Source organism: Cupressus sempervirens, chromosome 7, assembly GCF_028749045.1.
Source record: "Cupressus sempervirens isolate cs-2001-9-10 chromosome 7, ASM2874904v1, whole genome shotgun sequence".
Taxonomy (NCBI): domain Eukaryota; kingdom Viridiplantae; phylum Streptophyta; class Pinopsida; order Cupressales; family Cupressaceae; genus Cupressus; species Cupressus sempervirens.
In genome coordinates, this window is record NC_143124.1 from 515910300 (window position 1) to 515936679 (window position 26380).

Sequence of the window (26380 nt, forward strand, 5' to 3'; positions counted from 1 at the left end):
TCACAAGTTCTAACACCCTCATCATTATCATCAAATTCCTCACTACTTGAGCTTCTTATCCCATCAAAGGAAAAGGTTCTTACTATTCTAGATTCAAGGCTTTTTGAGGATGTTGTTTCACAGCTAGGGGCATAAAAAGTATTCAAATAAACCTCAAAATCAGACATAGAAGAGCTTCTCTCCTTCCAACAAGATTGCTCATCAACGGAGAGATCGTCATGCTGATCCACATTGGAAGGCAAGGATTCCAAAAGGTGGCATAGTCTAGTCTGATTGCCACATGCAAGATAAAATGTATCTTTCCCATCTTTGAGCCCCTTATTCTAGGTCCCCATATAACAACTCCCATCTTCCCATCTATAGACTCCATGGCCATACTTCAACCCATCAATCCATTGCCCATCATATTTATCCCCATTGGTCTAACTCATAATCCCCATTCAATCATGGGTTTCCACCATATCTTCTAACTTATCATAAAAGGAAACAAGGTTAAGCCTGCTAAGGTTGGCATGAAAATCTAGCTTCTATTTTTCTTCCTTGAAAATCACTTCTTTGAAGGCATCATAGTATACAATCTTCATCCTCACACATCTATTTCTATAATCTCTTAGTCTTGCCATGTGTCCCGCTTCCTCCAATTTCACCATTTTTGCCTTTAGCTTATTGATGTTCTCCATGAGCTTTTCCTCCACCTCCCCTGCTGCTCTCAAGAAAAAATTGGCCTAGTAAGAAATAAAAAGAACAATTCTCGGTACATATTAATTTAACAAACAAATTGTGCATCACAAAGCTTTTCATAGTTAAACTCAGTTTCATATGTACCAATTTACTATGGACTGATGTTTTCTACTTATGTATAAATATATTCCAACTATAAGACAATTATTAGGATTCAATTATATAATTTTTGAATCCAATCTATTGATTCATTTACATGAATAAATGATCGACTACATATAAAAATCTATGACTTTTTAGTTGAATTTATGAACTCATTTCTCATGAGTAGCTGTATACAAGAATCTCTCTCGTAAGAATGATGGTAGTAGATGGATGCAATAAAAAGACAAATAAAGAGGAAGGCAATAAATGGACAAGTTATTATGGATCAATTAAGTGGGTTCTTATCACTGATTACTTATGAAAAATAGACCAACAAATTTAATTGAAAAACTACACAATTAAATTCTAGTTCTAGAAGTATCATAATTTAACTTGTTGTGAAAACATATCAAAACTTTACATACTAAATAGATAAAAGTAGTTTTCATTTTAGAAATTATAAAAAATAAATTAAAATATAGATCAAAGTCTAAATGCTAAATCTGCCATTCACTCTTGCAGGTTACATCATGGATCCAATGATAGGCTTCCAAACCTGATTGCTAATTAATCTGTAGTTCTCTTCAACTGGCTAAATTAACAATTTAACACTAAATTCTATTCTTCTAGACCCAATTCTACTCTTATATCGAATCAAGAAAGTGAAAACTAAATTCTATTTAGGAAATTGCATTATGAGTATAATGAAGGATAAAAAAGTTCTTAAAAAACCAAGCAAGATGACAAATTAGAGGGCATTTTGAAACTGGCCTCCATCTTTGCTTTTTTGGCTTGCAAATAATTAAAAAGTAAGATGAATAATGTCAAGAAGCGTAATTGAATTCCAAGCCCAAGAGCATCTAGTTGGACTTCCATGGCAGAAGAAGGTGCACCTTGTGATAACAGAAGCATAGAAAGCCCTTCCAAGTTAACACTGCTTGTGTCAGCATGGAAGACTGCATCATACCTAGTGTGATTTGAAATATTAGCCTAATCTTGGGTAGTAAACATGGAATTCAATAAGAATGGTTGCAAACATAGAATTCAAGGAATGAATTTCATTGATATGTGTAACAATTTAACTGATGATAAAAAAAACTCTATAAAATTACCAGGAGTAAAGGAACTTCCTCGATAGGAAGCTCTGCTCCAAGATCCCCTTGAGCTACCATAGCCTAAAGAAGAGGAAGGAACAGACAACTGTTAGAATCCTAAACAACATACAAATACCGTTAAAAAATCAATACATGCATAACTTTAATGAGTGTGGCTAAAAATGAAGGTGGCTATGACCATTCGCATGCAAGTAGTGTGTAAATGCTTGTCATAAATAAACTAAATGAAAGAAAACATTCAATAATATCCAAGGGACCACTAGCATATAAATATCAAAAAACCTCCAACGAAGTACTTTCATAAAACTATAAGCTTATACAACTATATATTGTACGTAGTAGTAGAAAGAAGAAAAGGGAATAGAAACACAGGAACAAGGATCCAAGAAATTTTTTATTCTGGAGAATCAAATGGAGCACTAGCATTCAAGATGGATGCTTTTGTAGGACAGAGACTAGGACAAAGACACACAACTTATATTCACCACTACAGGTCACTTGTACAATATCTGGGTGCTCCAACCTTGTATGGCCATCAAAAATGGACACTTGCATTAAATAATGGTGCCCTTCCCTCTGTAAATCAAAAAACTAGACACATATACTAAAGAATGGAGATCCTACAGACCGAGAACACAAACTATTTTGCAGAAACACTACTCCATGACAATTCTACACTCTGACACTAGTGTCTGGACAAATAGTGGAGACCTGAATACTAAGAGATGCATGATCATTCACAGTTTAATCAGGTTGACATATAAACTACTATATGGACTCTAGACATCTGGAAAGCTAAATATTTATCTGAATAGGGACAAAAGACAAGGGTGTTGTTGTTTGGGAGACTGTCTTGGTCAGTCCTCTAGTTGGTATCTTTCAACCTCAACTAAGCCAATTGAATATTTGGGTGTGTGAGATATGCTAGAGACTAGCCAAATATTGTTAAGTGGTGTTTTTGAGAGACAAAACAACAAATCTTGGATACCAAGTTCAAAAGAAGGTAAAAATTAACAAAACAATAAGATCATTGTTTCTTAGCTGTTGAAATCTAACTTGTACGACAATTTTTCTTAGCTTTTAAAACCTAGCTTGTATCCTATGTATTCAAAATCTGGCATCTCATACCCAAACAAAAGGTGACAAGATGGAATCAGAGCTAGAATGAACCTAAAGCTAACCCTAAATTCTTCTCAAGGTAGCATTGACAAAAATTATGGCAAATAGAAGATCTTTTCCCATGCATGGTATGACAGCTACACAAAAATACCTATAGCCCTTGCATGCCACAACATCTCTGTTAGGAATTGGAAAAGTGCATTTCCTCTCGTAGAAAAATGTTTCTTGACTATTCACAACTTCTAAGACCTTTCTTGTGAAGCTAAAAGATGGAGAGGACAAAGATAACAAAGGCATAATTTATGAGATTGAACTAATGTCAAATTTATGAATTACGACAGTAGAATCTGAAGAGAATGCCATGTTTAAATACATACACTAAAATTTCATAAGCATAAGATACCAACAAGTCTTGCATGGGAATGTAACTAGTACAATCAATTATGAGAAGTTGTGATGACATAAAAATGCCCATTAGAAGCAAACAGTCTCAGAATGAGGAAGATGTCAAGATTTTCACAATTGAGAGTTATGCCATTTTAACCAACTTATGTCATATTTAGAAAAATCTCCAAAGGCTATATGGCCTCATAGATTTGACTCACACAAGAAAAAAATCACATTAATTTATTTCATGTGAAAATTATAGCATAAAGAATATATCTATCCCTCCTTTCAAAGTGTCAATTTAGATATTACTGTCCACGTTTAAGTTTTGCTCTCTCGTTTCTTGACAGAACCATCTTGAGCTCTATGAGGAAACTACAATCTAAAAACTCAATAGCTAGGAATCAGTCAGGCAGCTAAATGATGGTCTCATTCTAGTTAACTTCATTGAATGATAGACAATCAAAAAAATTGATTTTAAAACATCTTTACTGAAGCTCATAGTCCTTGCCAACAATTTAAAGAATATTATAACATATTCACAAGTAAAGCTTTTATATTTTCTATTTTACATCAAAGTCGTACAAAAACCATCAAAAACAAACAATGGAAAAGCACCAATATCCAAACAAATACATGCATGACTAAATAGTAAACAAAGTAGCATGTGCATTTAACTTTCTATATAATGCTTGACAAGCATGACTTCACATAATTTATTAACCCCATTCAAAGCAATATCACCAATCATAAAGTAACAACTTATCCAACTAAAACCTCTGATCTAGGGAGAGTATACTTACCCGATCTGATGCATAAAGAATTGAATGAAGATTTGGTATTGAATCAGCACTTTCAATCTTCACAGTCACATGGATATCCGCACCACAACCTTCACATAATTACAAATACAAATGCATTGATATTTTATCACATTTTAAATTCTGATTTAAAATATAAATTAAGGGAACATGCTATATCAAGCCCAATACTATCTGCAAAGGATTAAATTACACTGGAAAGTTAGAATTTTACTTCAAAGGTTTACTTTTGAGGTAATCTTTCAACTCATGCACCACCTTAGCATCTTTAACAAAGGAAACAACATAATAGTCTATGCCATTCTCAACTCCAAATTTAATATCATCCCAATCTATATCTGCGAAAAAAAAGACAAGAAATAGATTTTATCAAATACCAAATTAAGCTATCTCAGATGCTGTGTTGGTCAAAACAACTCATCACATATACAAGTAACAACAAAATACAAATATTACACATATTTCAAGATTGATAAACATATCATTCAATTATATTCTAGGTAACTTCAATCAATCAATATTAGGTACAAAAAAGGGAAATCACAATGAAATCAAAGTCCCTAAGAAAGAAGCAGATTGAGATGTACATGTCAATAAGCAACAAAAATCTAATTTGCTATGCATGCCTGAGAGTTGATAAAATGGTCTTAACCTATAATGGAAGGCAGGGTAGCACTTTTTCCATGCACATTTAAGTGTCATCTTGATTTAAGCTCTCCTCCATCGATTACTTCACAAATTATAGAATCTAATGTTTTTGACTTCACTTGTAGTGACATCATCCCCCCTAGAGAAATTCAAATAACGATAAGAAATAGAAAGCTATGAAAATGTTGCGAATAACATTAGTAACTCTATTCTTTTCAACTAATAAATGAATTTTCAAGCCAAAACAAGAGAACGTACCATGAACAAGTAGTGTGTCTCCTTTCTCCACATCATTCACAAAATCATCATAATTCACGCTTACACAGTCTTCAGAGCCCACTCCTCTTTTGATTGTGAAAGTAAACTCTTGGCCCTTTGTGAGCATGATAGTCTATGGCAGATCTCCGCTTCTAACTTCAAGACCCTACAATAAAATGATCTTTTAATTTATTGTTTGAGCAAAGGACTAACTCAAAAGACATATCAAAAAGGGGTTATCTGATAAATTGCACCTAAAACACAAAAAATGACTATTAATAATGTAGATGTATTTTAATTTAGGATGAAAAAAAAGTGAAATAGATTTCAATTTTACATCTTTTCTGATTGGCTTATAGTGTTGCAATCTGAAAATAACCCACATTATGATGTTTTCAAATAGTTAGTTCCAGCAACAACCTGTATATAATAAAGGAGTTTCAACACCTATGCAACTCTAGATGAAAGAAAATTTTATATGATCTTAAAGATTTCATGCATATTGATAATATTCTCCTATTATAAGATTTCATGCATATTGATAATAATAAACTTAGATATCATTTATAAAACAAACTCTCAGACATTAGCGGTAGAAAATCCTTCCAATTTAAATTACCTGCCAAGAAAATAAGTGTCTTACATTGCATATTAAAGCCCAAAAATAGTTATAGCAAATGCATAGAAATAGATCTAAGCCTAGATCAAGATAGCTCAAGTCCATACGAAATGTCTCAATGATTGAGTTTCTATATATAGTTATCTTATTTTAGGGCATCAAAATGGATTTTATCCCATCACACAAGTAAATGATCTATTAAAATATCCTAGATTTGTAAGTATAAAGCTTTGCTTCAAACAAAATGCCACAATCAAATTGTGAACTAGAGAATAGTGGAAGGCCACACAAGCAATTACTTCCCACAAATACTATGATAAGAAAAGATAATGCTCATGTTGGTCTGATTTTTGCGTATCAAATTTTCTTTGAATCATAAAAAAATTAGATGAGAATCCTCTAGTAAGTCATAGGGTTTCAAGTTTTTGTCTAATGTATTTTGATACCTTTGAAAGTCTGTGAAAAACCCTAGGTTTGGCTTTTAAAATTTACCCTTGCACGAATTCTTTTTGAAAAAAGGGGCGAAGAACGGATATTCTTCTCCCGCCTGTTTGGATGTCGTGGTTGAGTCTTATGAAAAAGGGTTTTAGTCCTACCATCGGATCTAATTTGAATCCATGATTGTCGCATACTTGCTATGGCAAGATGCTCATATGTTACACAGAGCGAGATAGCGATCAATGGAAAATTACATGTGATACTGAAAAGTGGAATCCAATGCTACGAAATGTGTTCACAGGATGAACTTATGACCATGTGATACGTCCCAAACCTGTCAGTTTCAAGAAGGAATGCATGTGGGAAAAACTTGCAAGTAGTGTCACCGGAGTTCAAAATTATCCGCCAATTCGCCAAGTCGCTAATGGGAAATACTTGTGATTTGTCGGTGGTGATATAGCAAATGCCTACATGGCACTGGTTAAATAGCCACGAAAATGCACTAGTTAAATAGCCTATGTCGTTACCTCCCTTACTTCCATCAGCTCCTACAAAATGTACTACCCTGCACGATTTTGGGTTGTGTCCTTTTAAATAGGCCTGGGGCAGCGTGAGGGTGGGAAAAAATATTTATGGGGCCTTGAGCCCACGTGGTTGGAAGTTGGAAGTTTGTGGTCGTGAGCGGTTAGTGTTAGGGGTTTGGGGTTATAGTGTAAGTTCTAGTTTTAGTATAAGTTAGTTTATATATATATATTTGTTAGTTTTGATTATGTTTTTATTTTTATATATATAATTTAATTAATATGTGTCTTTTAAAAATTAGTTTAGAATTAAGTTATTTTGTTTTTATTTAAAAATATTTAAATTAATATTAAATTAAGATTAGTTTTAAATTTAAATTAGTATTAGATTAGTTTAATTTTAAGTTAGTATAAATTTAATTTAGTTTTTAGTTCTTAATTAAATTTATTGTTTGTGATAATTAATTTAGTTTTAGTTTAAAGATAGATTAGTTATTTAAAATAAGTTTAAAATTTAGATTTTAATTGTTAGGTAGTTTAATTTAAATGTTTTAAAACATTGAAAATTTATTGTTTGAAAGTTAAGTTAGTAGTGTTAATTTCTTAATTTTTATTTTTACTTTTTATTAATTTTAGTATTATGAGTTGTTAATGAGTAGTATTAGATTTTAGATAGTTTTTAAAAAATTTAGGTTTTTAGTATGTTTTTAAATTAGGATATTTGGCAATAGAGTTGTTTGTTTTGTATTAAATAAAGTGTTAGTTTAAATGATGTTAATTAGTATATATATTTTTTAGTGGAATCAAATATAATTGCTTTAAAAGCATAGTTGTGTTAGTATTATTAAATAGTATCATTGTTAATTTATTTTTTAGGATTGTATCTTATAGACCAAATTCAACATATAATTATCTCTTCTTACACAATAATAAATTTATTTATCTATTTACCTTTATAATATATTTTGACAATTATATAAATATTATTAATTCTTATTTTCAAATAAATTTTATCAAAAAAAACTAATAATTAATATAGTGAAGTTGTAAACTTGTAATAAATTAAATTTTAAATAGGAAAGTTTTGAAATAAATTTTCTAAAATTTAATTGATATAAACTCTTGGAGAGCTACTATGCTAAATCTATGTGAATAGTTTTTTTAATAAAAAATGATATGATATTTAGCTGAAACTTTAATAAACTTATTTTATACTCTAATTATTAAATTTAATTATTTTTAATTATTTTAAAAATAAATTTATATAATAAACTTCCCTATCTAAAATCTGATACTACTCATAACACTAAAATTATTGCCAAATATCCTAATTTCCTATTTAAAATTTAATTTATTACAAGTTTACTACTAATGTTTGCAAGAGCAAGACTGCAAATTAGAATCCTAAGCAGAATTTCATGGGTCACTGCCACAAATGCAACAAACAAGGACATCAGGCACATGAATGCAAAACCAAGACCTTGAGCACACAAAGATTTGAAGGATACTCCTATAACTATCAAAAGTATGGAGATAGAGCATATGAGTGCAAATCCAAGCCTAAGTGGTCATCAAACAAATAGAAAAAGGTAAATCACAATGGAAAATCTTATAATTAGGATTACAATACTAGGTATAGTTGTCACTACTATCAAGAGTATGGACATGTTCCTAAGAATTGCATAAGAACACACTTTAGAAGTGACTACAAAAAATGGTTGAGTCAACTACATGTTTTAGTTGGTTGAGGATTGGTCACATAAGTAAGAATTGCCCAACAAGGTCAAAAGTGTCAAGCAGTGATTCAACAAAGGCAAAGAAAAGGCAAATGTTGAGAATGTCAAAGATGAAATGAAAAATACATGGAAGAGAAAGGAAGATTGCAGCACATCAAGTTCTGATGGGATCTCTTCACCTAACGGGTCAGTTGATGACACCACCTCCAACTAAGAAATCAAGAGGTATGTGTGGGACTAATATTTAAATAATATATCATAATTATTTCCAAGGACTTAGTTTTGAAAAGATTGTATTTTCATGAAGAAAGATGCAAAGTTTTGTTTAGAATCTTGAAGAAATCTTTTAGTTTTTCAATTTTCATGTTACTGTCAAGCATGAAAATTTTCACTTAAGTTGTCGAGTGAAATCTAGTTGATACTAAGCTATTATAGGTGATAGTGTTGACCAATCTCATAGTGGTTTCTGAGCAAGAAGTAAAGTTCATGGAAGTTGAGCGAGTTGAAATTTCTATTCAAGCTGAGCTTATAGTTGTGTAAGGACTGGGCATTAATTACAAAGTTTTGAGGTCTATATGATCAATTTTTTACTCATTTGACATCATTCAAATTTGGAGAGAGAACGAAGAGCTAAAGGAAAATTGAAGAGATCATTCTAAACATTTTCAAAGTGAATTCAACCACTATTCAACATTGTTCATCAAATTTTTGAAGGTATTTATTGTATGTTGAGTTACAGTATTTGAATTTCTATAAACCATAGGTGATAATTATGGTGCCTAGTTCTTCTACTACCAAGGTTAAAGAGGGAAAGGAGGTCTTGAATGTTCAACTAATTAACAATGAGATTAGACAACCAAATTTCAAAGCAATCCCTAATATTGCATATAAACAAGATCTATTTGGTGTGTTATCCATGATACCACCACAAGTCTTAGTGATTCAAGATGTGAAATGTTATTCACATGCAAGGTGGGTAGCATAGGTGACATGGAAATCAAAGACCTATATGGAAAACTATGTGAAAATGGAATAGTAAAGGAGAAATACAAAATTGTAGAAATAAAAGGGTTAATCATGCCCTAGATTTTCCAAATATTTTCAAGACTAAGAGGATTAAGATTATTTTAATCAAAATTCATGATAACTCAGTATGGCTAGAAGATGGACCTATCAAGATAACCAAGAATATTGTGCAAATGGTAATAGGGTATCCAATCCCAGATAGACCTAAAACCATGAGGAGTGATGCAAAAGAAGTTATTGAGAAAAGCATAGGGGTAGTGTGGAATAAAAGAGGAATGACAATGGATACTATCATAGATCCCCTAATTTCTTTTGCAATAAGGATTATTGCACATAAGTTCTTTCAATCAAGCAGATTGAACAGTGTACCTTGTATTGATGTTGATGTAGGATAAAAGATAGTGAAGAAGGATTGTACTTATGACCTTATCAAGCTTCAATTGCAACAACTATCAGAAAATTTGGGAGCCATGATGAAAACCAAGAGTGCACAATGCAAGTTTGGATCAATACTTGTATGTATATTTTTCTATGTGTAGAACACATTTCCTTCCTTTGGAAAAGTTTCATGGAAGACAAACAAATCCATTGTAGTACAAATAGGAGAATTCATTGAGAAAATGGGAGAAAGCTTTGAGTCTATTATGACTATCTATTTCGAGGACTTTAAGTAGTCAATAAAACAAAGACACAAGATACCAGTGTCACTAGTTCAGAAACATTTCAATGATGTTTGCTTTCTAGTTGATACTAATTTCAAAAATGTACATGTTGTAGCTCCAAGGGTTAATGGTTGAGATCACTAGGATATGAAGTCAATGTGGATGAGGCATCTATAGTAATTGCATCCTTTCTTATAGAAGAAGAAGTAGATAATAAGGCTACTGACTTTGTAAATTGTGATGTTTCCAAATCAAAGATAACTATGGATCTAAAGACAACATTAGTGATAAGGAAGAAGAACAAGATTGTCAAGAAATTGAAAGAAAAACATGGTGAAGGGGCAAAGGAAGATGATGAAGATGATAATGATGATGAAGAAAAAGATGTAGCAGCCCAAGCACCATTCGTCCTAACACAAGGTCAGGGAGAAGATCAAGGAGAAGAGGAAGTCGAGCTTGAAGAAGGTGTCAAAGGAGAAGAAGTTAGTGAAGAACCTATAGCCATAGAGAAGAAAAGAAAAGATAAAGCCTTAGTAGTCAAAAATTAAAGAAGTTTGTAAAACCTAAGCCTGCAGTTCTAGCTACACAAACTAGCACAAGACCTACTACTAAGAAAGCTCAAGAAGTAGCCAAGCAAAAACAAAACAAAGCTAGGAAAGCTATACAAGTTTATGTGTCTGAGAAGAGACAAAGGAGAAAGTACATTGCTCCAACTAAATCATATGAAGAGAGAATAGAATTTGATGATAATAGCCAATTTAAAATGGTAAGTCGCAGTCCTTCTAATTTAGATAATCTATGTGAAAATATAAAGAATAATGTAGATTTGAGTGGATTTTCACATATTGGATTTGATAGACTTGGAAAGCTAGAAATGGATAAAGTAGAAGAGTCAGTATATGCCATGATGGTAACATTTAAGATGACTCTAATTGAGATTTTGAACTCTCTACCAAATACTTTATATGATAGAGTTGAGAAAAGATGGAAATATAGTCTTACAATAGAAAGGAATATTAGAGAGACTACACTTGTAAGAGTGATGCCAGATTTAGGTAAAGCTAAGATGACTAAAGCCATAAAGAAGTATGCAGGGAGATTTTCTCCTAAGTATCATGCATTTAATATTCTCCAAACTAAAATTGAAGATGTTGTTCAGAAAAGTACCCAAATCTGGAAGGTAATTTATGGGCTAACAACATCTAAGGCAATTGAGGAGAAACCTATTGAGGTAGGTGAAGATAAAGATGAGCAAGAATTAATTGAGGTTACTAAAGTTGATACTGAGAAGGATGAACATATGGAAGGCACTGAAGAATGGGAACAAAAATAGGCAATAACTGAAGATGAGTAGCAACCAGAATAGAGTATACTAGATATACAAATGTTGAGTGCCAATCCACTACATGTGACAAAAGTAGACACTAAAATCATATAGATCAAGGATGTTTCTAACACTATGACTCAAAACATTAATTCACTAATAGAGGAGGACATGAAGAAGATACTACTAGACACCACCACCAAGGAAAACTTATGTAGTCACCCTATATTGGTGAGTGTAGATGAACTTAAGGATGCAGAGAAGATATTTATAGAGGTGGAAACTCGAGACATCAAAAACCCCTTAATTTACTATGATGCAACCTACATTACCCATTGTAGTGTATCAAAGGAAAGAAACAACCACCATGGCTAACATCAACAAATTGGTGCAAAATTTGTCAGTACCAAAAGTTTCTACTCAAGCATGGGATGGAACACAATTTCAAACAAGACAGGTAGATACACATCTACCTACAACACAAGTTCAAGATGCAATTGAAATTGAAAATAAAGAAGAGGAAAGATGGAAGATTCAAACTTGACTACATAGCCTTGTTGGAAGATTGGAGAGATTTTTGGAATATTGGTTTGATGATAATATGTAACACTCATGACTGAGTTTGTCATTGATGTCAATATAGCATGTTTGATGTCTTATGTGGTATCTGACAAAATAACAATGGAAAGATCAATTTGATATTCTTGACTAGTTGAACATAACAACCACTCATGGTTATGAGAGATACATTTGAGTATCTAGCATATTCAATTAAAATTGAAAGTAGAAAGGCTAAGTCTAGAAGAAGTTATGTAAGTTTTGGTAATGTTTGTTCTAAGATAGAGTTTATAGAGGCATGTTTGGGTAAACTTGTTATATCTCTTAGCAGATTTGATATATTGAGGATCAAGGTTGAGGACTTGGAGAATACATGTTAAGGATGGCATGGCTAAGCTCACTTGTAATAATATTATGTGTACAAAAAGTTATTCAAGTTGCAAGGTGGAAGATTTGTGTTATCGCTAAGTGTAACATGCTCTTAATGTGGTCCTATAATAATTAATTGAGAAGGATTAACAACCAACTCAAGGAATTGTTTAATGGACTTTGTATAAAGGAATGATATTTTCCTTTATCATGGCATGGATATATATGAATTATGAATGTTTGGAAAGTAGTAGAGAGTATGGAATGTGAAGTTGAGCAAAGTAGTGCTGAAGTAAAGGAAACTTCATTGCCAAGGCTTTTCTGAGTGATTTAAAGGTTTGGTATTTGGATTTGAGGTTTATGTCCTAGTCTACAAGGTCTAATAGTAATTGGTCTTGTTGATAGGATAGATGAAAGAACAAGCAGGGAAGATAAATAATGGTAAATTACTTGTTTGAGCAATGAGCTCTTCTCGTAGTTGAAATTGCATGTTTTGGCAATGGGATCTTCTTGCATACATTGTACCACAACTCCTAATAGGGTTGGAATCTCCTAACAAGGATTCAAAGTCTCCTAACAGGGACCGATTTTACTAAATGTTGTAATAGACTCCTAACAGGGTCTATACTCTAACAAGGAATATTTAGATTAGTACATCATCTTGCAGGCATCATTTCCACTGGGGTTTTCCCTCTGATCAAGGGTTTCCCTAGTCAACATATCTAGTGTATTTGTTTATGTGAATCTTTCTATTGTTTCTATTTACTTTGGTTGAATGGTTAAGTTTGTTTAAAGAAGATAAGTGTTTTAATTATTGGATAACTAATTCACCCCCCCCCCCCCCCCCCCCCCTCCCCAGTTATCTTGGTGGACTATTGTTTCTAATAAGCCTGAGGAGAAATTGTCAATAAAAACACTGGTTACCTTACCAGCAACTACTACTCTTCCAAGTCAAGCACTTCAAAGGTCGATTATAGAAGTGACACCATTATAATCACCAAGTTCTAGTACATCCAAGGTAGGTGAGGTTACATCATTTATTGATGTCAACTTGGATGAAGTGATTTTCCTACCAAAGTTTGACCTTGCAAAAATCACAATTGAACAAATGGGCATACTACAAGATGCACTTGCAAGGAAAAAGCATCAAGAGCTACTCAAAAGGGAGCATAGGTAGAAGCAAGCATTGCAAGACATCAAAAATATATTTATTGATGCATTCAGCCTACTAGCACCTGAAGAAGACAAGCCTATCATGGAATAGTTGGTAATCATTGTAGAACACATCAATGATGCAAACCTAGATTCAAATGTCAAACTACTTGAATGGTTTGAGAGAAAATTTTGAGGAAAGGTAAATGACAAGGTATCAAATTCTATTACACTTAGTCAAGTTGAGTTAGCAACCAAGACTAAAAGTGTAAATAAAATCTTAGAGAATATTTTCTTACTTTACACCAATTTGTGTGATACAAATTTGTTCACACAAGAAGTGCAGTGCCATATTGACAATTTGGAGGCAAAAATGAAGCTAACAGGTATTACTGTACCCAATTCTCTAGCTCAGAGTTAGAAGCAGTTCAAGAATTTGATGAATTCCCAAGGTCAATTGGTTGACCTGCATGCTCAAGAAGAAAATATTTGGGCCACATTGATTAGCATCCAATCCATGTTGACCCCACACATGGAAATACTTCACAAGGAGCTAGCCTTTGTAGAGACACTAATGCAAAAAGATCCCCATCTTTCTATACTAGAAGGCTTAGTTTATCTTGTTGCTAATTTGGCCATCCAAATCAAATCATTGGAGGTAGCTTGTGATAATTGGGATGTAGCTTTGAAGCTAATACTTGAGATCCATAAATCTTTTTTGGATAAACACACTATTTAGGTATAACCCTTTGACATAAGTGTCAAAAAGGGGGAGTAATAAGATAGGAGGAGAAACAAGAAAGGGGGAGCATAATAAGTTTTTTTAGTGACATTGACTCCAACTGATGAATAGATACATTTTTGGGGGAGACAAAATAAATGGGGAATCAAAGACATAACAAAATATAGCATATGCATATTTAATTAGCAATAGTATTGATTCAATATTCAAGATATAATAATCAACTCAAGGGGATTTATAAGATTTTGAGGTATGATAGTAAAGTCAAGTTTTGCAAAATTTTGAAATTTTGAAATTTTGTATTATATCAAGTAAAGATGGTGATTATCTAAGTTATGCTTATAAGTTGAAGATATTCATGCATGACCAAGTGTTTTTTCCACTCATGTCAAAGGGGGGGATTGTTAATCTAAAATTGGTTTTGACATATGAGTGTTTATACACTTAAGTCATTTACAAGATTAGTTCATGTCAAACAAGTAATACATTTGGAGCATAACATGTCAGATAGTGCATATCAAGTGAGATTCTTAGTGTATGTTGAGTAAACAGTTGGTGCCAATCCACTCAAGTGTCGAGTAGATAGATGATGTCGAGTGATTCAAGAGCTGAGTAATCAAAGGATGTTGAGTTATTCAGATGTTGATTTTTGGCATTGAAGTTGTAGTTGATGTTGAGCATCAGGGACTTCTAGTGTCGAGTTATATAGTTTCGACATAGTTGTTTGTAATGGCACAAACTCCTATGTAAATTATTTTGGAACCAACTTAAGGATATATTTTGAGATCCTAAATGGTAAGAATGAATCTTAATTGATTATCCCAATGCAACACACACAACCAATTAGAAAAAAGAGAAGGATTAAGCAATAGGTGAATCACAATCATTGATTCATACCTAACCCTAAGTCACCAAGATCTTCATAAGGAGGGTAAACCCTAATATAGAATATAAGTAAGGAGATGAGTAGAGAGAGAATTTTTTGCATGCAAAAAGAGAATCAAGGTGTGACTAAGGAATTGTGATCTAGAGACATGAATTATAGAATATGTTAGAGGAGAACATAGTAAAGGAGTTAGAGGATAGAAGAGATACATCTAATCAAAGAAGGATCAAGAATACATGCAAAGAGGTGATCTAACATCAAGTAGTAGAGTGCTAACAAAGGATCATTGTTGAGACATTTTAATAGGTGAATCATTTAAATCTCTTAATAGAGTAGTCCTAACATGCTGAGATAAATCCTTGAATAGGGTGCTTACTTCATTGTAAGTTGAAGTCCTCTAACTAGGCACACTTCTAATAGGGTCTTGAAATTATTTAATAGGGTAAGACATAATAGGCTTTGTAAGCCTTTAACAGGGCATACCTTTAACACGGTAGATCATATTTCATGATCAAACATTGTAACATTCATTGGATATACTTTATAAATGTAGTAGTGAAGATGTATGGGTGTCATCCCCACCCCAATTTTACCTTTTCATTAGAGGGTTTTTGGGTAATCATATCTTGTGCCATATGTGTGAATGTTTATTTACTTTCAAGCTATGAATAGTTATGCTTAATTTGGTATTTTAGTTTACATGCATAGATTGTGAGATGGATGTGTAGTGAATGATTTTAAGGATGAAGTTTTCAAGTATTTTATGGGACTTAGTATTATCATATATTTATTGACAAACCTCCCTGCAGTAAGTCAATTTCATCAAAAACAAAACAAAAAAAGTAATGATTCACTTGACCCCATGTCACATGAATTTTGGGAAGGTTGGCGTCAGGTTGGGATTATAGGGACATTAAGTGGATTAATGTTATTTGTATGGGGAGATCTATAAGTAAAGTAAAATGTAGTAAATAAAAGATTTGGCTTAAATATTGTTATTTTTTAAAGGATATAAGGGTTAATGGCTAGTGGATAGGGAATTAGTGGTAAAATTAGATAAGGGGTGGTAGGAAGTAAAGCAAGATGTAAGGGATAGTTATAGTATAGTTTAGGAATGGTTAGTAGAAAATGTTAGGAGTAAGGAACTGTATATGAGATTACTAATAGAGATTATTTTAATTGATTTAATATTCAAATACTATAAGAAAATAAACTAAACTAAGATAATATACATGTTTATATATATAATAAATATATATAATTAATCAATTTACAAAAAAAATAAAACACACAAATTATAGCATTTATAACTATTCACATAATAAAAAAATGAGTAGCTCAAATTAATATAAAGATAAATTAAAAATCATTTTTATCATTACAATACTAATTATTGCATATTCTCACTATTTGATTGAATTAATTTTATCTGAGATGCTAAATATTTATTATAATTTATAGAAAAATTGAAACTAAAACATGCAACATTACAAAGAGAATGGACTAAATTAATACACAAATCTGCACACTTATTTTTCAACTAAATAACTTATTTACAAGAAATGTTTTATCTACTCTATCTTTCGTAAATATTTTGATGGTCGTACCCCATCATTTTATGTATAAACTATTAATTAAAAATAGTAGTAATATATAAACCCACTTCTTTTGAAAGTTTTCTACTAAACTATTAAAATAGTCAACAGTCATTATCGAACTTTTAATAATATTTGATATTTTAAAATCACAACATGGATCGCATTTTCACTTTTAGAGTACGTTTGGCAGGTCAGAGTACATTTTGTTTCAGATAGTTAACAGACGAAAATGTAATGACACTGGCTAGCTAGTGCATTATCGTGGCTATTTAGCTAGTACCATTTTTAAAATGGTTACCGAAACTCACCATATCGCTAGCTAGGTTTGTTGTTATCTATGCCAGTAGTGATGTACCAATTGCTGAGAAAATGGTAATGTAACTAAAAATCCTCAAAGGTGGGCCCTGAATGAGTGACGTGATAAGGCTGAGTTGTGCAGATCGAGTTACACAGTGGCATCCCATTGAGCATCTTTGAGCAAGAAGATTTTGATTCGTCAGAACTCGTCATATTGCTAGCCAGATTGTTGGTTTTTATGTCGTTATAGATATAGCAACCCACCTGAAAGTCATAGACACGACGAGGCCCAAGACATGTGATGTCATGTAGAGATTAGAAAATATATATATATATATGTGCCAACGTGTTGAGCCAGCTCAACGACAACGATATCATGGACCCACTTCCCGTGTACTAGGTATGAAGATTTTTGATCGTGAGATCGAGCCGAGATCAAAGGGTGGCATTGACTCGCTATGAAGAAGTGCTCAGAAGTTAAGTATAGCGAGTTAGCAAGTGTGGCCCACCACTGTTGAAGTAAAATTGTTGTCCACAAGATCAAGTCTGGATCGACGACGCTCGTTGACTCGCTATAAAGAGATGTGCAAAAATTAGGTATAGCGAGTTAATGAGCAATGGACCCACCATCGTGTTCTTAAAGGTTGTTTCAATTGTCTACCACACGATTAAAGTAAGATCAGTGATCATCACTAGCTCACTGTGGAAAGGTGCTCAAGAATTATGTATAATGAGTTAGCGAGTTGATGACACATGTCTGTAATCATCCATGGGCTCGGTTTGAAGCACCAGCCTTGAAGGAAAGGTACAGGTGGAATTGTTTTATCGGCTTGACTTCCAATGTGTTAAGAAGAAAGCTAAGTCATCTTAGTTGTCATTCCTAGATCATAGGATTTTTCAAGGATCAACAGCACAAGTTTAAAAAAGAAAGTGCGACGCCACTCTATTTTTCTGTTCGGCACATTTATGATAAGTGAAAGCTTTGCGTGTGGGAGAAACAGATTATAACACAGAGATTTTCATTAATTCCAGTCCCACGTGAATAGAGATTGCAAATTTTATGAGCACAAGAGCCTGATTGATTGTGTCATGTTAAGCCTGGTAAAGACATGAAACTATTCTTCTGTCCTTCGAGAGAAATTTTAGAAGTTCAGAGAAGAACAAGTTTAGCAAGTCAAGTAAGTACTCATATTATAACCTCTATGGCATTCCAATTCTCTCAATACTGTCAAAATGCCTCCTAAGAAACCATTCTCTGAGAAAATTAATTATATGGATAGGAATGTCCACGATGATTTATTAGAATTACTCCCAGAATCTACTGTAGAGCCTGAATAAGTTAAAAAGTTAATTTCCTTAAACCCTAGGTTTAAAATTGTTGATGGCCTATATGACAAGGGGACCTAGGTTAGGGATGCAACAACTACTCAAACTGGCCTTATCTTATTTAAAAAGTGGTTTTTAGAAAGAAAGTTGTTTGCCGCGCATGCTAATGTTTGGAATTTTGATTTGGGAAAGTTAGTAGTCCCAAATGTTTTCATGGATTATGATTTTCTTGTAGCCATTGCTAAGAATTATGACCAAGCCATTAGGGTTATAAGAATAAAGGATGGTGTGCCTTTGGTCTCAATTACTCCTGAAGAAATTAGAGAGGTTTTTCACCTGGAACCATTATCAGACTACCATGTGCAAATCAATTTGCTAGAATTAGAGAATGAATATAAAGCAAAGAAGGATGTAATTAGGGGAGGTGCACTAAGGGCACATATTGGTACAATAGGAACTTTCTCAGTAATTACTACAGCCTCTAGAGAGCCTTTTAAGAAGAGTGTTTTCACTTCCCAGGCTGTAGAGATATATAGGACATTTGCTGAGTTTTTGGTGAAGATGAGCAAGAATTTATGCCCATTGGTTTCATGTACATGATGGTTCAGATTGCTTCCTTCAGTGTAGATGTTATTTTTGATTTTGCTTCCTTTTTGACTGAAGAAATTCACATTGGTTTAGTTGGGATTGTGAAGGGCAAGGTGGAAAAAAAATTTGGTCACTACTCTCTATTAATGCATATGTTTTTGTTCAAAGGAGTGACATATTTTGGTAATGAGATGGAACTAAATAGAGAGAAGAATGGGGAAATAATGTCAGTCCAGTTGTGGCGTGTAGATATGACCTAGGATGCAAGTAATGCTAATTTTGTAAGATTTGATAGATATTTTGCTACTAAATTGAGATGCCTCATATTGAGTGACAATCCCAGAATCCCTAGGGTACTAATGAGTCTCATCAGGCCTATGGATAACCCCCATGACTTGAAAGTTTCACATAATTGGAGAGATATCATCCCCTACCCTGTTTCTACTATTTTGAGAATTTATGGTTTCAAGGGGAACCCTCATGTTTTGCCTTACCAAGTTCCTTTGAAGGTGGGAATGGCTGAAGTTTTATGGCAATTAGGGGGAGTGGAAGAAATGTTTTTTGTTGAAAAGGCAATTAGGGTCAATTTTCCCTACCTACATAGTGGCCCATCAGTTTGTGATTACAAAAGGGGGATGGATCTTTTTGCATAAAATTTTGGAGCAGTATATGATGGCTGTCTCTCATCCCCATTTTTGTGATTCTTAGGGATTTTTCAATTAGATGTTGAGGCATAGAATCAAGTTGGGACCAGTCAAGCATGATTCTTATTATCCAGAGGATATTATAAGGAATGAATTCTCATTGCAAGAGTAGGAAACTAAAAAGGAAAAATGAAGAGTTTATTCCCGGATCTTAGAATTCATTCATTGTTTTGATAATAAATATGATCCTTTGGATAATGCTATTACAGAGGCTGACAAAATAAGTAAGCTCATGAATACCTTCCCTAAAATAATGGAGGTCGTGAATGAAAAGAAACAATTTTTTATTGATTCATATCCTAATAAGGCCAGAGAGGTCATGAGGAGGTTGGCTTTCACTCCAAATGTGAGAACTGATAAAATAATTGTACAAAAGAGGCCCAGATATACTATAATTCTAAATAAAAGGGTTCCTATAGACAAGGGCAAACAAATAATAGGATCTACTAGTATAGCCCAAGAGGAGAGACCTGAAGAGCCTAGTCCTAAGAGGCAAAAGGTAATGACAGAAGACTCAAGATGAGGAATATTCACCCACCCAGTCCCCTTTCAGGATTGGAGAAGAGCAGCTCACTGGTGAATAGGTTGAACAAATAGGATCACAGGGAGATATTTTTATTACTCAAGCAGAATTAGATGAGGGTAGCCCTCTAGGACTTCCTCTCCCAAGTTTGGATCTAACAATAGCTGATTATAGAGGCAGGGAGTTTGACCATGTATTAGAGTAGGCAAGTCATCAATTTTTGACTGATGACAGTTTTGTGAAATCAAGGGCTTTTTAGCAGTTTGCATGGAGGACAAACATGAACGTTTTCGAGGAGAAATGTAAAAAGATGAAAACAGAGCATCCAAAAATGGATGAAACTTCCATGCAAAACCAAATTAAAGAAGAAATGATAAAGGAATTAAAAAATATAAGCCCTAAGGAGGGGAGAAAAATGATAAAGGCATCTAACATTTTATTATTGCCCAATTGGGATATTGTAGATGCATTAATTTTCAATTCTGTTCCAAGTAGATTGGAGTTGCAAGACCCAAATAGAAGAGACTTCCAAGGCACTTCATTCATTGAAGATCAAGCTACATTGGTCAGTTGGTCGTTGAGAAAGGGATCTAGAGCCACACCATCACAATCAGATGAGTCTGGGTTGATGGGAAATATACTTGTAAGAAGGGTTGCTGACACTTCACATGTACAGGCAGCATATTGGAATGTGGATTCTTCTAAGTTTCTGTTGGCCACTGCTAAGAAGGAGGAACAAGTTATGTCTAAGTTATAGAATAAATATGAAACACTTCTTGAGGCCTATAATAGGGAGGTAAAAAGGAGAATTGAACTTGAAAACAAGGTAATGGGGAAATCCACAAGGCCAAGAATAACATACCCCCATCCTCTAGTGGAACCTTTTAAATCCACCCCCCTTGTAGAGATACCAGACACACCTCAAAGGCCTGAATATTATACAGCTGAGGAATTTGAAGAAGAGAAGAGAAAACTATGGGCCTTACATGTAGAGTTAAATACGCAGTATGAGGATAAGCTTAGAAAGGCTCTAATGTATTTAGTGGACAAAATTGAGTGGCCCTTATTCTTTGATCAGTTGGTAAAAGTAATAGATATATGGGAAGAATTGAAAACTCATGATGATACCCTCAAGCCTATTTTTAATAAATGGGGAAGAAGGGAAAAGGAAATCACCCTTCTATGTTATTCAATTATAAAGTCTTCCAATGAGCATGTTGAAAAATTGTATGATATTGCTAATGGCCTGTCAGATTTTGATAACAGGAGAGTTGCTCTGCAACTAAAAATTGTTTCTTATTTGAATAAGTACAAGAATCAAAAATTTGATCTATTTCCTTGTGCCTTGGATAGAAAGAAGAAATTGAAAAATAAGGAAGAGTGGAGTAAAGAATTGGATGACCTTTTCTGCACAAGGATAAATAAAGTTATTAATAAAAAGGAGCATGCCTAGTGGGCCACCATGACAGAGGAATTGGTTAAAGTCTAATTATTTTTTTATTCTTTGAAGCAAGAATTTGTTGGTTCTGAAAAGGAGGCTGGTTATATTTTAAAAAAGAAAAATGATATCCTACAGTTCAGCTGGCCAGATGATATACAATTTGACATTGGATGGTAGATCTTTTCTTGGACAAGCAGTTAGTGGAGGATAGTTCAGATGATGATGAGAAACAAGAAGGTGAGGTGCAGGTTATTGACACCTCTGCACCAGAACTGAAAAAAGAAGAAGGGGAAAAGGTAATAATGCCTACTCAGGGTGAAATCAGTGAGAACCCGGAGGAGAAAACCAATTTGGAGGTATCACAAGATCATCCTTCTTTGGCTAGCTTGGCAGCCATGTATTCTGAGGAGCCAGAATAATGCGAGACAAATCAGAAGTTGATGATTCACAATAAAAACTGGAACAGGCCTACCTAAAGGAATATTTGATACACTTGGCATTTTGTTGTGATTATTTTTGTCTTTTGTATGATGCTTTGTTCCTTGGACACTTGTCAGATCACAATTCCCCTTTGCTTGTTGCAACTCATGCTATATAAATGAGTTTTCAAGGCATTGTGATGGTCCGAGACTTGTGCAATTTTTTGTTTCTCTCAAGAAGAGTACATATTCAGTTGGTCCAATAATATGCAGAGGTTTTGAGTTTGCTTCCATTGTACTTTATGATAAGCAAATTGAAATGACAGAAATGGCAATCTATTCTGGGCATTCAATTGGTTTTCTATTGGTTATTGTATTAGTCATATGAAAAGGATAATACAAAGGGGTATTTACACTATATCTGTGTCATCAATTTCTATCTCCAATTTATGGGTTTGTTTACTTTGAAGTCATTTAAATAAGGTTTATTTGGCTGAATGCAGTCTGGATGGGTTGTATGTTGGTTTTATTGTTGCTTTTAATTCAAGCAATTATATAAATGCTTCAGTAAATCAGTAGGATTTATGAGTTCATAAAAGGGATATTGCATAAGAATGGAGACAAGTGATTGCAGTTGATTAATTCTTATACAAGTTATTTGAATTAGATCTTTTGCCAATAGTCAATTTCTTGCCCAATGGATAAGGCACTGGTCCTATAAATTAGAAGTAAACAAGGATGAATTTTGCTGCTGCATATCAAATCATCTTACAAAATCAAAATTATTTTCAATCCTATTCAAGAATTATAAATGCTAGTCTCAACTCATTTATATCTAATTCCTGAGTCTTAAGTGGCTACTATTTCCAGGAATATTTGTAAATTTTAGGAGAATTATGACCAAATCTGCTGATAAGGGATGTGTATAAGTTTGAGAGCATTGAAGAATTGAAGTGAGCTATGTATGTATGTGAGGGTAACAGATGAGAATCAGAATGAAACTAAGATAATTTTATACACAGTTGCATTAGAATTATCCGTAGGTATACCTGCCTTGGTTTAGCAGAGCCAGAAGAGTAGGAAACCATCATTTGGTTTTGTTGAAGTTGGGTTATAGTGATTATTCATATAGTTGATATTGGGAATTGGCTAATCACTAGATTGTGTGAGTCATTTCACTGTGATATTAAGCATTTTGTTTCTTGATAGTTTCAGCAGTTTGAAACACCAATAGCTCACACACTACTTGAGATCTAAAATAAAACAAGCTTCAGCAATACATTGCAATATATATATATATATATATATATATATATATATATATATATATATATATATATATATATATATATATATATATATATATATGGATCTTTTGGCACTGTTACTAAAATCATTTACCTTCTAGGTAAGAACATAAGTTTGTTTCAATATACAAATCTTCAAAAGGAATTTCATATCAGAAAAAAAAAAAAGTAACAAGAAATAAATTAAATTGCAATGCAATAGGAATAATATAACACATGATGAACACTAAACCTCAATTGAACAAAAGACTATACAGTGGCTTCAATAAAATTGATGCTACACCTAAACCATCACTTGTAGCAAGCTACTTGAAGATATGTAGTACAAACCATCCTAGAGAACAACCTCTAATTTTTAAAAACTTTTAGTTTTACTGGGTGAAGCTTTACTTTTTGTCTTGGCAAAGTCAACCAAGTCTTCAAATAGCTTATCTTTAGGTTTAACTTGTTTGTTGGAAGTTAAAGATTGTTGTGGATATGCATCATTGTAAGTTCCATCATGAATGGAGATGAAAGCTAATTTGTCTGACTAGATTCTTATAATGAATATATGAGAGCACTTCAATTTCATTTTTGAATTCTATTGCACCGTGCACTTTTAGAGATCCTTTCTTGTTCCTCTTTGTGCCCACCACTTAGCCCACATTATTGAGTGTCCTATACAAGAAAGTCTTATAGCAAGTAATTTACCCAAGATTCTTGGAGTTGTTCCACTATAAGATATGATGAAATCATGAACTAATTGCCTATTATTTAAGAAAATGAGAAACACTATAAGACACTTTGTAGTGCTACAATAATAGCCAAATCACCAAAGTAGGCATGATTTTTGGATCATATTCTCTCTCAGACACAGATGTAACATGCATTTTGGTTGTAGGTGATTTCTAGGAGCTTGGGGTTTACTATCAATTCCAACACCTTCGACTAAAATTTTTGAACAAGTCAAAAGTTGTTCCACTATAATGATTAATAATAAACTTTATCATTGTTCAATTCAAAATTGTATCATTAGCAAAAATGGTAGATAATTTTGTTCATGGTCTCAAGGAAAAAAAAGACTGCTTGACAATAGCAAGAAACAACATAGATGACTTAGAAATAGTCTATCACAATGAAAGACATATTTTGCCCATCATAACACTAGTAGTGCTCTACTGTCTCATTTTTGGTAACAGAGATACCACCCAAACATGAAGGATTTACCCCCCAAACATCTTCAAACATGAAATTATCCACTGTCTATTAGACTGGTGTCTAATCCAGGCTAAACCTCCATTAGCAATTACCATCCAACACTGCACTTACACCAAGTTTTCCCACTCTCCTACGTTTGGTTAATATAGTACAAATAAATTATCACAACCTCATTGTCTCCCACCAATAACAGTGACTACAGGTGGTAGGAGAGAATCTACATTGGAAACTTCAGAATAAGTATAGTTGGTTGTGCCTAACCAGTCACTGGTTTGAATGCACCAGTCTATTATTCCTTACTCAACCCGCGATGAAAATTAAAAAAATGTGTGGACAAGATAACAAAAATAATAAAATGTTCTCACATTAAATATTAGTCAAAATACATTTGATACATCATAGGAACTCACTGTTCCATGGGACAAAGACTGAATTGCAGAGAACAGGATTATTTTATTGATTAACTTTTTTTCACAATGCCTTGTCTCACCACCCCAACTCTACTTCTCCCCCAAACACTCGACAAATCCCTTCTAAATAACCAAACAATAGTAAACAACCACTATTGTCTAACTATCTGACTGTTACCAGTTAGTTATAAATTGAAATTTGTTGTCTAAGTTGACACAAAGTGTCAACTTTGACAACTTACAATCATATATGCCTTTAATATATTTCACTAACCTTTTCAAAGGTTTTATAACTTCACTAACCCTTCCAAAGACACCTAAAACCCTTACAAGTTGTATGTAATGAACCCATTTTGAGGGTCTTTCGTTATTTGCAAATTTAATTTGTATCTTTTTTGTCGTATTTCACCTGATATGAACTTCTCTCTACGAATATCTTGTTATGTTAATTCCTTCATCTGTGTATACTCAATGACATTTAAAATGTGCACTCAATAATTTCCTAGTCCTTATTTATCCTTAGACTTTGCAAAACTGATCGAATTTTATTGTAGAGGTTCTCCTTATCATAATAGAATTACTTGTTCGATGTCTATCCTTGTTGTTTATTTCCACAAGAGATTGAATCATTGAATTCCCATTTTGTCAACGTGCTTTGATAAATGTGTGTAAATCTCCCATCATTGGTGAAATAGGAATAATATCCTTTGGATTGGAATCGAAATATATAAATTGTTATCAATAACAGTGACTACAGAAGACATCTTATTTCACTGATGCACTCTCCTAATCGCTAACTTGGTCATCTTCATAGTTGGTCTTGACCTTCCATAAACTGTTGATTTGGTAACTCAATCTTTAGATATACTAATTTTCTATGTGATGTTCTCAAGAACAGTGGTGTCACCCCTATGAATGTCGGTTACACATATATTGCAATCCGTATGTAATCTAGTTTTATATAATTTTGTTTACTTAATTTATTCATCATCTATTTATATTATAAGTAAAATAACATAGTTAATTTTACATTATCAAACTTTCTGAATCCCATTTCTTTTTTTAGATAGAAAACTTGATCATTCATATATATATGTTTTAGACACTCACAATATGATAAATAATTATATACTATTATAATGGTATACTTACATGATAATATTATACATCTATAGTCCTTACTTTCTTTATTAATAATATTTAATTCTCAATTATATTATAATATTATCCTTGAATATGTCCATATCTTAATTTAATATCATTAATCATTTATTTATATATTTTTATACTATCATTATAATAATTATATATCAATATTATATAATAATGCTTGATGCACTACTATTAATATTTATATATTCAAT